The sequence below is a fragment of the Pipistrellus kuhlii genome, unplaced genomic scaffold (genome assembly GCF_014108245.1).
Source record: "Pipistrellus kuhlii isolate mPipKuh1 unplaced genomic scaffold, mPipKuh1.p scaffold_m20_p_42, whole genome shotgun sequence".
Classification (NCBI taxonomy): Eukaryota; Metazoa; Chordata; class Mammalia; order Chiroptera; family Vespertilionidae; genus Pipistrellus; species Pipistrellus kuhlii.
This window is the reverse complement of record NW_023425543.1, coordinates 226,018-237,465: the sequence shown is the minus strand read 5'-3', so window position 1 is coordinate 237,465 and position 11,448 is coordinate 226,018. Positions and strand designations below refer to the sequence as shown.

The following is an 11,448-nucleotide window of genomic DNA, read 5'->3' as shown; positions in this document are numbered from 1 at the left end:
CGGGGGCTCCGCAGAACTCTCTGGAAGTGTGGTGACCGAGCTTCGGAGCTGAAAGGCCTGCGCCCTCCCCTCCCTTCCCTTCCCCACCCCCCTCCCCCCGTTGGAATACATCCTGCCTCCAAGTCAAGGACCCTTTGTCTCGTGTGTGTTTCTTTGTATGAAAGTGTCTCAGACGGAAACGATTTGGTTAGACGTGTCTCCCCGAATCGAATTTAAAGCAAGCTTCAGCTCCCCGAAGAGCTAGGATTTGATAATATTGTCAAGTGAACTTTTGAACACATTCTAACTCGATGATACTCTTAGTGTTCTCTTCCTTCCCCCCAGAGAATAATTCCCCCCCCCCCCGAGGTTATTCTCCGTGTTTATAACAAATTTCAGCCAGCTCCACTGCCTCAATAACACGAATAGTAAAGGGTGTGGGGGGACCCCGAGTTGGCAGAGAAGTTAGACTCGGGGATGATTCCGCAGGGTGCCCGTATACAGCCTTTGAAAAGTTATAACCTAGTTTGTAAGTTCCGCAACATGTTAAGGGACTTTTATGAGGGATTTTAAAAATAAAAATGTAGACTAGAAATAAAAATACACTGATTTTGAAATACTGTTTATAGGAAAAGAATCATTGAAATGGTTGCTTTCCTGATAAGATTTTTTAAAAATAATTTTTTATTGATTTCAGAGTGGAAGGGAGAGGGAGAGAGAGAGAAACATCAATGAGAGGCATCAATTGATTGGCCACCTCCTGCGTGTCTCCTACTGGGGACCGAGCCCTCATTCCGGGCATGTGTCCTGACTGGGAATTGAACCGTGTCCCGGTTCACAGGTTAACGCTCAACCACTGAGCCACACCAGTCAGGCATATATTCTTAAATATTTTAATTATATAGCGTTTCCTCTAAGTTGGGATGGAAAGGGGGGAACCAAGAAGGTTGAATTGGCAGGAAAAGTATTTTCACAAAAATGTCAGACTTGTCTAAAATTCCGTTTGTGGAACTTTGTTCTCTGCCCTAAATCTGTCATGCTCGGTTCTCACCTCGCTAAAAATCCTACCTCGTTACTGACAACTGTGTGATCTTTTCACAGTCACACCCCCCCGCTGCCCGGAAAGCAGACTCCACGCAGAACGCTGAAGGCAGAGCGTTACACGTGTCCCAGCTGTGCTTCCACTGCTCTCACCTCCCCCTGTCCATCTCCTGACTTGGCCTGTTCCGCCTGCAAAGGCGTCGAGCATAATAGGTACTGAAGATCGACATCAAAACCTAGCACTTGTCTCATCCTGGAGAATAACGGAGGTGTTAGCGGAAGCGCTCCCTCCGTGCTTGTACCCTGGCAGGTGAAAAACGTGGCGTGAATCCTCACAGATGTGATTCCGGCCCACGTGGCTGCTGCCTATCACTTACCTGCCAGCCGTCTTTCTCTCTCACCCTCCCACAGTCATGTCGTAAAATGACACGTGCTAACCCGATACTCGGGATTCTCGCTGGGATGCCGATATGTGGTACTTCTTTATTTCTTTTTAAATGTAATTGTACTGATGTCAGAGAGGAAGGGAGAGAGAACAAGAAGCATCCATGATGAGAAAGAATCACCCATCAGCTGCCTCCTGCACACCCCACACTGGGGATGGAGTCACAACCTGGGTATGTGCCCGTTGAAGGGGCTCAGCCCTCACAGGCCCAGCTTCAATGGGAAGGACGTCCGGATGGTCGTCCGTTTATCCAGTCTAATTAGCATACTATGCTTTTATTATTATAGATGTGCATTGAGCACCAGCAGACTCAACTTTGACCCTGGTGCAGCACCCAGCTTGATTGATGGAAAATTCAAGTTATAATTTGGCTTCCCTGGTGCAGTTTTATTATTAAAAAAAAAATTATACTAGATTCACTATTGTCATTCTTAATACTTTGCATATTATGTGAGAACATTGGAGATTGGAGAAAATTTGCCCACATGCTATATATTTTTGAGGTGTGTGCAGTGCTTTGCAGAAAATTCTAAAGTTGTTATATCGTGTCTTCTTGATCAACAGTTAATGCTACGTAGAGAAATACTTCGTGTAGTCATGATATTGAAAAAAAAAAAAAAAAGCGAGTCACTTGGAAAATAGTCTCTTCCTAGGTAAGTTTATATCAATAATCTGATGTGGTTCATGGTAAATTTTATAATTCAGAATCACCTGTTCGGCAGTGGCCTTCTCATGACAGAGTGTGAAAGACAATCCATTTGAACTGGATTGCCCTGTCAGTGCCATTCAAGATGCCTACTGGTTATCATACCTAATTCCCAGATTACAGAACATGGTATAGATGAAGTGTTGCCTCTTCCATGGAAAAAAAAAATGTGCCCTGGCTGGTTTGGCTCAGTGGATAGAGTGTCGGCCTGAGGAATGAAAGGTCCCAGGTTCCATTCCGGTCAAGGGCATGTGCCTTGGTTGCAGGCACATCCTCAGTAGGGAGTGTGTAGGAGGCAGCTGATCAATGTTTCTCTTTCATCAATGTTTCTAGCTCTCCTTCTCCCTTCCTCTCTATAAAGTATATTTAAAAAAGAAAATATGTCCATGCAAAAACTAAAAAACAACAACAAAAGTTCATAATAGCCCAAAAGTGGAAACTACTTAAATGCCCGCCAATGGGTGAATGGTTGAATCCAATGTGGTATAACCATGATGGACTAATATCAGCCATGAAAGGAAAGAAGCACTCGCACATGCTACAACATGGATAGACCATGTAACATTATGATGGAAGCCAGACACAAAAGACCTCATACTGTATGACTCCATTTAGATGGACTATCAAGAACCAGCAAATCTATAGACACAGAAAGTAGATTCGCAGTTGACGAGGGCTGGGGAAGGTGGGCGGAGAAAACGGGTAGTGACTGCTAATGGGTACAGAGTTTCTTGGTGAGGTGATAGGAGTGACCATGAGTTAGATAGTGGTGGTAGTGGTACTTCATGGTGAATATACCAACCACTGCATGGCACTCTTAAAGAGGTGAATTTTATGGTATATGAATTATATCTCAGTTTTAAACGGTGTTGCACCTTATTTTATGCATCTGTTCATAAACTATTTTGGGCCCGGCCTGCGTGGTTCAGTGGTTGAGCATCAGCCTAGGAACCAGGAGGTCACGGTTTGATTCTCGGTCGAGGCACATGCCCAGGTTGCAGGCTGGATCTCCAGTAGGGGGCGTCCAGGAGGCAGCCGATCCATGATTCTCTCTCACCAGTGATGCTTCTCTCTCTTCCTCTCTGAAATCCATAAAAATGTACATTTTAAAAAAAATAAATTATTTTGGGGTAAGACGCACAACCCTTGCAGAAGGTATGAATGGAACTGCTCTCTCTGGCCGGGATATAGATGGAAACTTGGTGTTAACAGCTCACCGGGTGTCAGAATTGGTCCTCATTGGTTAACACCAGCCTCGGGCCAATATGCAGTCATTTTAAAGTTCTCAGCTGTGTGCTTCCGTCTTATTTCATCCATTGAAATATCATTGGATACCCCTCAAGGAGCAAGACCCCCTGGAAGTAAAACATCGTGAAATGAGTGGGTCTGAAAATATAATCAAGTGGAAAGTTCTGGAATGAACTAAGAGGTCGCGTTGGCTTCGTTCCTAGCGCTGTTTGGTACCATTCTTTCCCCAGAACAAAAATGTAAAGGGAGGCTCTTATTTACTGAAGGTCCTATCTCCTCAGCATGATTATTAAATATTTGTATTCCAAACATACCTCGATTCAAGGCTTTTCATAATTTTCTGAAACTGATCAAAGTAGCTGTTATAATGTATTGGCACAGCTACAGCAAGGGTGTGCGGTCAAATTTGGTCAGTAGACCAAAATGAGAGCTAGATTTTAAATAAAATGCAGGGATTTAAAAAGTGTATAGTAGTTACATTTTGCTCTCTTCAGGTATCGGGTACTTTATTTTCAGTTCTTTGGGCTGGTAAAAAAAAAAAAAAGTGTTTAAGAGAAAAATTTAAAACCTAGTTGTAATATTATTAGAATGACCTATTCAAAAGAATCCAGCTAAAATGTTATTTTTTATTGCTTTCAGAGAGGAAGGGAGAGGGAGAGAGAAACATCACTAATGAGAGAGAATCATGGATTGACTGCCTCCTGCACGCCCCCTACTGGGGCTTGAGACAAACCCGGGCCTGTGCCCTGACCAGGAATCGAACCCGTGACCCTTTGGTGCTAACCACCGAGCCCCAGCCAGGGCAATATGGCATATATTTTTAAATCGCCAACAAAACATGAGCTGGGATTTGGTCAATTAAGTCTCTGTATAATATTAAATTCACAGCATCGATTCATAATCAGATTCACAGCCAAAATATTTATAGTTAACGTCGTAGTCTGGGGTCCCTGCAAAAATAAGATATGGGAAGGAACTTTGGAACAAGAAAGTGTTCGTGCCAAGGAGAACATGGCAAGGACAGGGGGTGGGGAGCCAAGCAGAGGCCCGAGTCAGCAGCTCGAGAGCAAACCGCACCCTTTAGGGGAGTTTTCGTGGCTCGCACCCAAGCGGCCAGCCAGCTCTGCAGACTTAAGAAGCGTGGAGCGTAGGGAGGTTAGAGTGACAAGCAGAGAAGAGGGGGTGGACGGGGAACAGTACCCCCTTACTGACACAAAAATGAGGACCCAGGACCCTGAATGTGAGGAAAGAAATGTCTGAACGTGATCATGACCGTGTGCTCTGCCTCTAGCCATCCACAGCCCTCCTAAGTACTCCCAGCGCCATGCTTGTGCGGGTACCAGGCCCCCTCCTCCAGGCAGGCAGCCGAGATTGCTTGTAGGCCAGCAGACGGGAGCCCCGGAGGAGGAGAATGCCTTGAGGACTATGTCTTCTGAAGAGGAAATGAAGCGCAGAATTTAGGAAACCTGGACTGAACATGAGCACATCTCTGTTTACCCCCTAGGAGGCGACGCTGGGCACCCGAGGGCAAAGAGGGGCCCTCGGAGTAAGGGTCAGGAGAAATGGTGCGCGCCCCTCTCTGCCCAGGGTCCCCGGATCTGCTGTGTTTGGCAGAGGAAACGCTCGCTCTGAAGGTAAACACGGAAAGCTGAGATGAAGGGGCAGAATCATCTGATACCACACATCCAAAAAGAGAAAGCAAGAAATGACTTGATTTTTGCCCGAGCCTGTGGCCACCCGGAGGAGCTGCCTTCACACGCCACTTTCCTTTGGGATAGTCCTCCCCGGGGGCCGTATCTTCGCGTGGATCTCGCCCAGGTATCTGAGTTGGCGAACTCCTCCGGGGGGGGGGGGGGGATGGGAGAATTCCTTAAATAGAATCCATCCCGCCCCGCCCCGCCCTGCCTCGCCCTTGGGTTTCTCACAGGTTCCTCCCCAGCCCCTTTGCCAAACGTGTCAATTTGTGCAAACGTGGACCATTTCTGCTTCAGATGGTTAACTCTGATCAAATGTTTTTATTTCATTTGATTAGATGCTGTCCATTATCCTACCTAATAAAAGAGCAATATGCAGATTGACCATCACTTGTCCTTAGGCAGAAAGAACTCAGCGTGTAAGTAACGAATGAATGGAATAAGTAAACATAAATACGACAGTTAGGATGCATAAAAGCAACGGGTCATACTCTTAGGCTTGGGGAGTTCATTCTTTAGCTCCCTTGTTTTTTTGGGTTGCTGTTTTTTAAATAAACATTTTTATTTTTATTTTTTATTTTTTTTACTTCAGAGAGGCAGGAAGAAGGAGAGAGAGAGAGAGAGAAACATCAATGATGAGAGAGAATCATAGATCCACGCACGCCCCCACCGGGGACTGAGCCTGCAACCCGGGTATGTGCCCTGACCGGGAACCGAACCGTGACCTCCTGGTTCCTAGGTCGATGCTCAACCACTGAGCCACAGTGGCTGGGCTCTTTCGCTCCATTCTGACCCGGGTAGCAGTTTGAGAATCTGCAGACGTGTATCCATTACATGGAATCATCACTTCAATTCTAAAAATACTCGCCTGCTACTAAACTCAATTAAAAAGAGGTGCAGTAGGAAAGCTTAATTAAGCTTTCTAGGTTGTTAAAACTCATCCAGAAAAAGAAACACACACACACACACACACACACACACATTATTTTTAAGAGTCCCCACAGTCCAATTGCGAGAAACAGCCAGTATATTACCTGTCAGCAAGGTTGGTTTCTTTTTTTCCTTTAATATATATATATATATTTTTATTGATGTAAGAGAGGAAGGAAGAGGCAGAGAGAGAGAGAGAAACATCAATGATGAGAAGAGTCATTGATCAGCTGCCTCCTGCACGACCCCACTGGGGATGTGCCCGCAATCAAGGCACATGCCCTTGACCAGAATCGAACCCGGGACCCTCCAGTCCGCAGGCCAACACTCTATCCACTGAGCCACACCGGCCAGGACAAAGGGTGGTTTCCTTCTCTTGCTTAGGACCAGGCTGTGGGATGGGGTTTCCATTGAGCCAACCCCAGGCTGCTAGGCCGCTGGTGAGAACTGTCCTGGCAGCAACATCAGCCCCACGGGAGGGAGGGGAATTGACCGGGGGCCAGATTCCCCGGGGGGAAATTTGGGACGAGTTGAAACCTCCCTTCCCCACCTCGCTTTGATGGTGGCGACTGATAACGTCTTCCTCTTCCAGCACCTGGTGCAGCAGCGCAGGCTGCAGGCTTCCCGGCTCCCAAGCAGCAGCAGAGCAGGGGCTGAAGCGTCACCTGCAGCCGGGCCGCGTGCCCCTGAGCCCACGGAGGGAGAGGCCGCAGCCGGGTGAGGAGACACACTCCGTCTCCTTTTCCAGACGTCAGCATGGGGGGGTCCACCCAGGGAGAAGCCGCGCAAGGTGGGGGCAGCGTGTCGTTTGGGGCTCTGGGCAGAGGCCCCGAGGCAGGGCCTGGGTAGCTCTGAGTCCATTGTAATGTCACATCCCACCCCCCCCTATGAAATTAGTTTTATTGGATATAAGTTACACTTTATTTATTTATTTTTGTATTATTATTTTTTAAAAATATATTTTATTGATTTTTTTTTTACAGAGAGGAAGGGAGAGAAATAGAGAGCTAGAAACGTCGATGAGAGAGAAACATCAACCAGCTGCCTCCTGCACACCTCCTACTGGGGACGTGCCCGCAACAAAGGCACATGCCCTTGACCCGCATCGAACCCGGGACCCTTCAGTCTGCAGGCCGACGCTCTATCCACTGAGCCAAACCGGTTTCGGCTACAGTTCATTTTTAAATATATATATTTTATTGGTTTTTTTGTACAGAGAGGAAGGGAGAAGGATAATCAGAAACATCGATGAGAGAGAAACATCGATCAGCCGCCTCCTGCACACAACCTACTGGGGATGTGCCTGCAACCAACGTACATGCCCTTGACCAGAATCCAACCCGGGACCTTTCAGTCCGCAGGCCGACGCTCTATCCACTGGGCCAAAACGGTTAGGGCATAAGTTACACTTTAGTTCAGAAAACAAGCAGAGGGGAAAATGCAGCAGCCCTTCTACCTGTCCCGCCCTTAGCCCTGACCTCCCACCCCTGCCCTCATCACCAGCACAGTGGCCTCGAGCCCGGGTCACGCCTGACTCTTCCCTCTGACCACCTCCCCAAGTCCACATGTAACCGCACAATCGGTGGGTCCGGGCTGCCGGTCACTGCCTGAGCCCGTTCGGCAGAGGCAGGGTGGAACCCCACGTGAGCGCTGATTCCAGCCCAGCCGGCAGCGTGGGAGAGCCACAGGGCACCCACAAACCTCTGCTCTGCCCCCCACCGTAGCCAGCTGCCGATGGTGGGAGGAAGGACAGAGATGACAGGGGACGTTGGCCAGAGGGTTATGCCAGATGGGCAGTTTACAGGTGAGGGGGCTGGGGGTTTGCAAAGGCTTGTGGGTATGCAAAGGCCTGGAGGTTTGCAAAGGCCTGTGGGTATCCAAAGGGCTGGGGATTTGCAAGGGCCTGTGGGTATGCAAAGGGCTGGTGGCTCTGGTTTTTGCAGCAAGGTTGTCAGTCTTTCCAAGCTCACAGGCAGCCCCCCGATGGGGAGGGAGGGCCCCATTTCCAGGGGAGCTCCCCGCCAGGTGGGAAGCTACCTTCTCTCATCAGAACAGCACGATCAGTTAACAGAGCAGATCCCTCCTCACAGTCACAGCTGGTCTCCAGCGCTGTATCCCACCCTGCCATTGGGAAGGTGGTCACATGGGTCTGAGGCACACGCATTCCTGTCCCTACGACAGTGTCCCCCGCCCTCCAGGCCTTCAGAACGTCTTACCACCCTCCCTGTACAGACCGGGCTTGCCTGCCGTGACCTATCCCAACTCCTCCGCCGTTCTTGTCCCAACCTGTGCCGCTCTTTGTCTCTGAATGCCTCCTGCCTCTGATCCTCCTCTTTGCCCACATTCACACTTACTCACTGCACCGAGGTGTCAGCACCTGCTGCCTCCCTGTGCTTCAGCGTGCCGGAGCAGGGCCACCTGCGAACCCGGGGGTCGTTCCGGGTCGCCCGGACCCTGAGCCAGCTGGGACTTGGGCCCCCTTCTTCCGACGGGAGGGTCCCTGCCCAGTCCCCAGGCTCTGCCTCCCGGGGCGCAGGTGGTTTCTTTGCCACTTTCCTGGGCCCCGGGCTCCATTCGGCCAGGCAGCTGGAGCTCCCAGCCAACTAACTCCTACAAACAGCTGGCATCACCAGCCAGACTTCCTGGCACCACGCGGCCCGGGCATTCCCCGGTGATGGGGCTGCCTATAAAAAGGGAGAATAACAGGCCAGAGCCTCCCCTGGCACACCCATCCACCTGCCAGGCCGGCCCTGCCCTCTCCCCACAGGACGCAGGAGCATGGGGGCCTGCCCCCCGCCCCTCCAGCTGACCCTGTGACAGTCCCTCACCCACCTGAGCCCTGGGAGGCCACCCTTGGTTTCCCTTTGCTGTCTGAGTCTTTGCCTTTGACCTTGTCGCTTCCCTCTCCTCAGGGCAGGCGACCCTGCTCATCAGTGCTGGTCTGCAGCCAGCTCTCCCCTCCCGGACTCTGGGAAGCTCTGTCGGTGGCTCTCCCATGACGGAGATCCCAGCCTTCTGCATGGGAAGTGAGCCATCGTCCCATGCAGCCCACGATGAGTGCCTATCTGAGCCAAGTTCAGGTCCTAGTGTTCTGGAAATATTCCCGAGTATTTGTGATTTGAAGATATTATTCTAGCCCTGAGTGGTTAGAGCGTCGGTCCTTGTGGATTCGATTCCCAGTCAAGGGCACACACCTGGGTTGCAGGTTTCATCCTGGGCCCCATTTGGGGCGTGTGCAGGAGATAACCAATCGATGCGTCTCTCTCACATCCATGTTTCTCTCTCTCTCTCTCTCTCTCTCTCTCTCCTCCTCCTCCCTTCCTCTCTCTCTAAAAATCAATGGGGAAAATATCCTCGGCTGAGGATGAACAACAACAAAAAGATGCTCTTCTAGACTCTGCAGGTGTACATACCGTGGCCCATGCCTTTGAGAAGTTTACAATATGCTCACTCATTGGAGTAAAAAGGCATCAGCAGGAAAGGGAAGTGGAAAGAGAGACGTGACCATACTGATCACCAAGCAAGGAGAAGCATTGCCCTGTTCAGCTTGTTCTAGGAAGGGGCGTGCTGCCATGGTGACGCATCCAGGAGACTGCGTGCTGGCCAGAGCAGTCCTTCCCACGACCTGCCGCCCCCCCACCCCAGGCTCGGCCACGGCAATGCCCCACCCTTCCGGTCTGCTGAGGTCCCGTGTGAAGGTCCCCTCCGATCTCCCCTCGCTGCTGGGTTGGAGAGAGCGGCTCACTTGGGGAGGAAGGGGCGGGCCCATGAGAGTCTGTGGTCTCCACTTCCTACTTTCTAAAACGGGGGCCGCTTCTGGCCACGAGAAGAGGGAGACCCAATTGCTGCTTCTCGGGGGTCCCTTACGGTCCCACCATAGTGGAGAGGAGAAAAGGTTCTTCCAGGAAGCAGAGCCTTAGGAAAGAGGAGACCACAGTCCTAAGCAGACAAGTCTCTTCTAAAGTGGGTGGATGGATGGATGCATGGATGAGTGAATGAATGAATGAGTGGAAGGGTGGATGGATGAATGAATGAATGAGTAGATGAGTGGATGGATAGATGGATGGATGAGTGAATGAATGAATGAGTGGATGGATGGATGGATGGATGGATGGATGGGAGAGTGAATGAATGAGTGGATGGATGGATGGATGGATGGATGGATGGATGGATGGATGGGAGAGTGAATGAGTGGATGGATGGATGAGTGAATGAATGAATGAATGGGGCAGTAAGTGAAGTGCTGCCTGCCGTGGCAGTGCAGGGGCTTGGGCTTGTGGCTCTCCACCCTCTCGCTGTGCAGTGTCACTTCCTGGTGGAGGAAAGATGGCCCTGGGCCAGGAGGGGGAGGCGGTTCCCAGGAGCCTTCTTCTCCGTTCTGCTTTGGCAAACCGCCATTTCCCGCCGAGGGGCCCTGGCGGGCTGTGGCAGGAGTCAGCGGTCATCACATGGTCAGGGGGCAAAGGGCACCTGTGCTCATGACGGGGAAGTGGGAAGGCAGAGATCTGGTGTCAGAATGAGGGCCATTACCTCCTGGCGCTTCCCAAGGAGGGCTCAGGGCAGGCCCGTGGGAAACCGAGCCTGCAGGGGGCGCCAAAGCGGAGGAGACCCAGGGCATGGGGTTCTGCAGATTGCCAGAGTGATTAAGAGCCCTTATGAGCTGGTTAGGGACCCCCAAAAAAGCCTCACCCCTTCTGCCTAGGGAGGACAGTTTCTGCCTCCAGCCTGACCCTGAGCCATGCAGGTCAAGGGCAGGCACTCTAATCTCATCTCACGATCCTCTCCCAGGCTCTCAGGGCAGCCTGCTGACCCACCGGATGAGTGAACTACCTCGCTCAAGGTCACAGAGCTGCAAAGTCACCCACGGCCGTCCCCTCCCCTGCAGCGTTCCCTGCCCGGGGCGGGGAGTGGGACTTAGAGGGCCCCAGCCTGGAGTTGCTCCCACATTTCCAAGCATTTTTCAATCCGGGAGGACAGGGTGCTGGAAACTCTTTAAAGGAGGAGCTGAGGCCTGAAAGTCTTGGCTGGGATGGAGGAAGGGATAGAAATGCGTCCTGTGCCATCAGGACTCCCCCCACCCACCTCCCCCCCACCCCCCGGACAGCACAGCCCCTGCCCCTTGCACACCGGCCTGAAACGGCTGCTCCCGCCCTGGCCCCCAGCTCAGCCGTCCAAGGACACAGGCGAGCAGCCAGGCCAGAGCCAGGCGCCCGCGGCCCCGGGGGCAGGACACCCAGCTCGTTGGAGAAGGCTCTTCCGCTCAGCTCCGCTCCTCATATTAGCGTGTTTACTCATGTAATACGGCTGGATGCTGTTTACACACAGTTAAACCACAGCCCGTGGTTCCCCGGCCCCAGGAAGGTCCCGAGAGGATTGGCTGCTTCCGAGCTTTTTTTTGCGGCCTG

At 51.3% G+C, this 11,448-nt stretch overlaps 1 long non-coding RNA gene across 1 annotated transcript; it reads left to right on the top strand.

Moving 5' to 3' along the window:
* The first annotated feature begins 4,699 nt into the window (after positions 1–4,699).
* Positions 4,700–6,939, top strand: LOC123651275. The gene is made up of 3 exons (XR_006739871.1): positions 4,700–5,237; positions 5,452–5,532; positions 6,636–6,939. It is a non-coding gene; the product is annotated as an uncharacterized LOC123651275 (long non-coding RNA).
* The last annotated feature ends 4,509 nt before the right edge of the window (positions 6,940–11,448 follow it).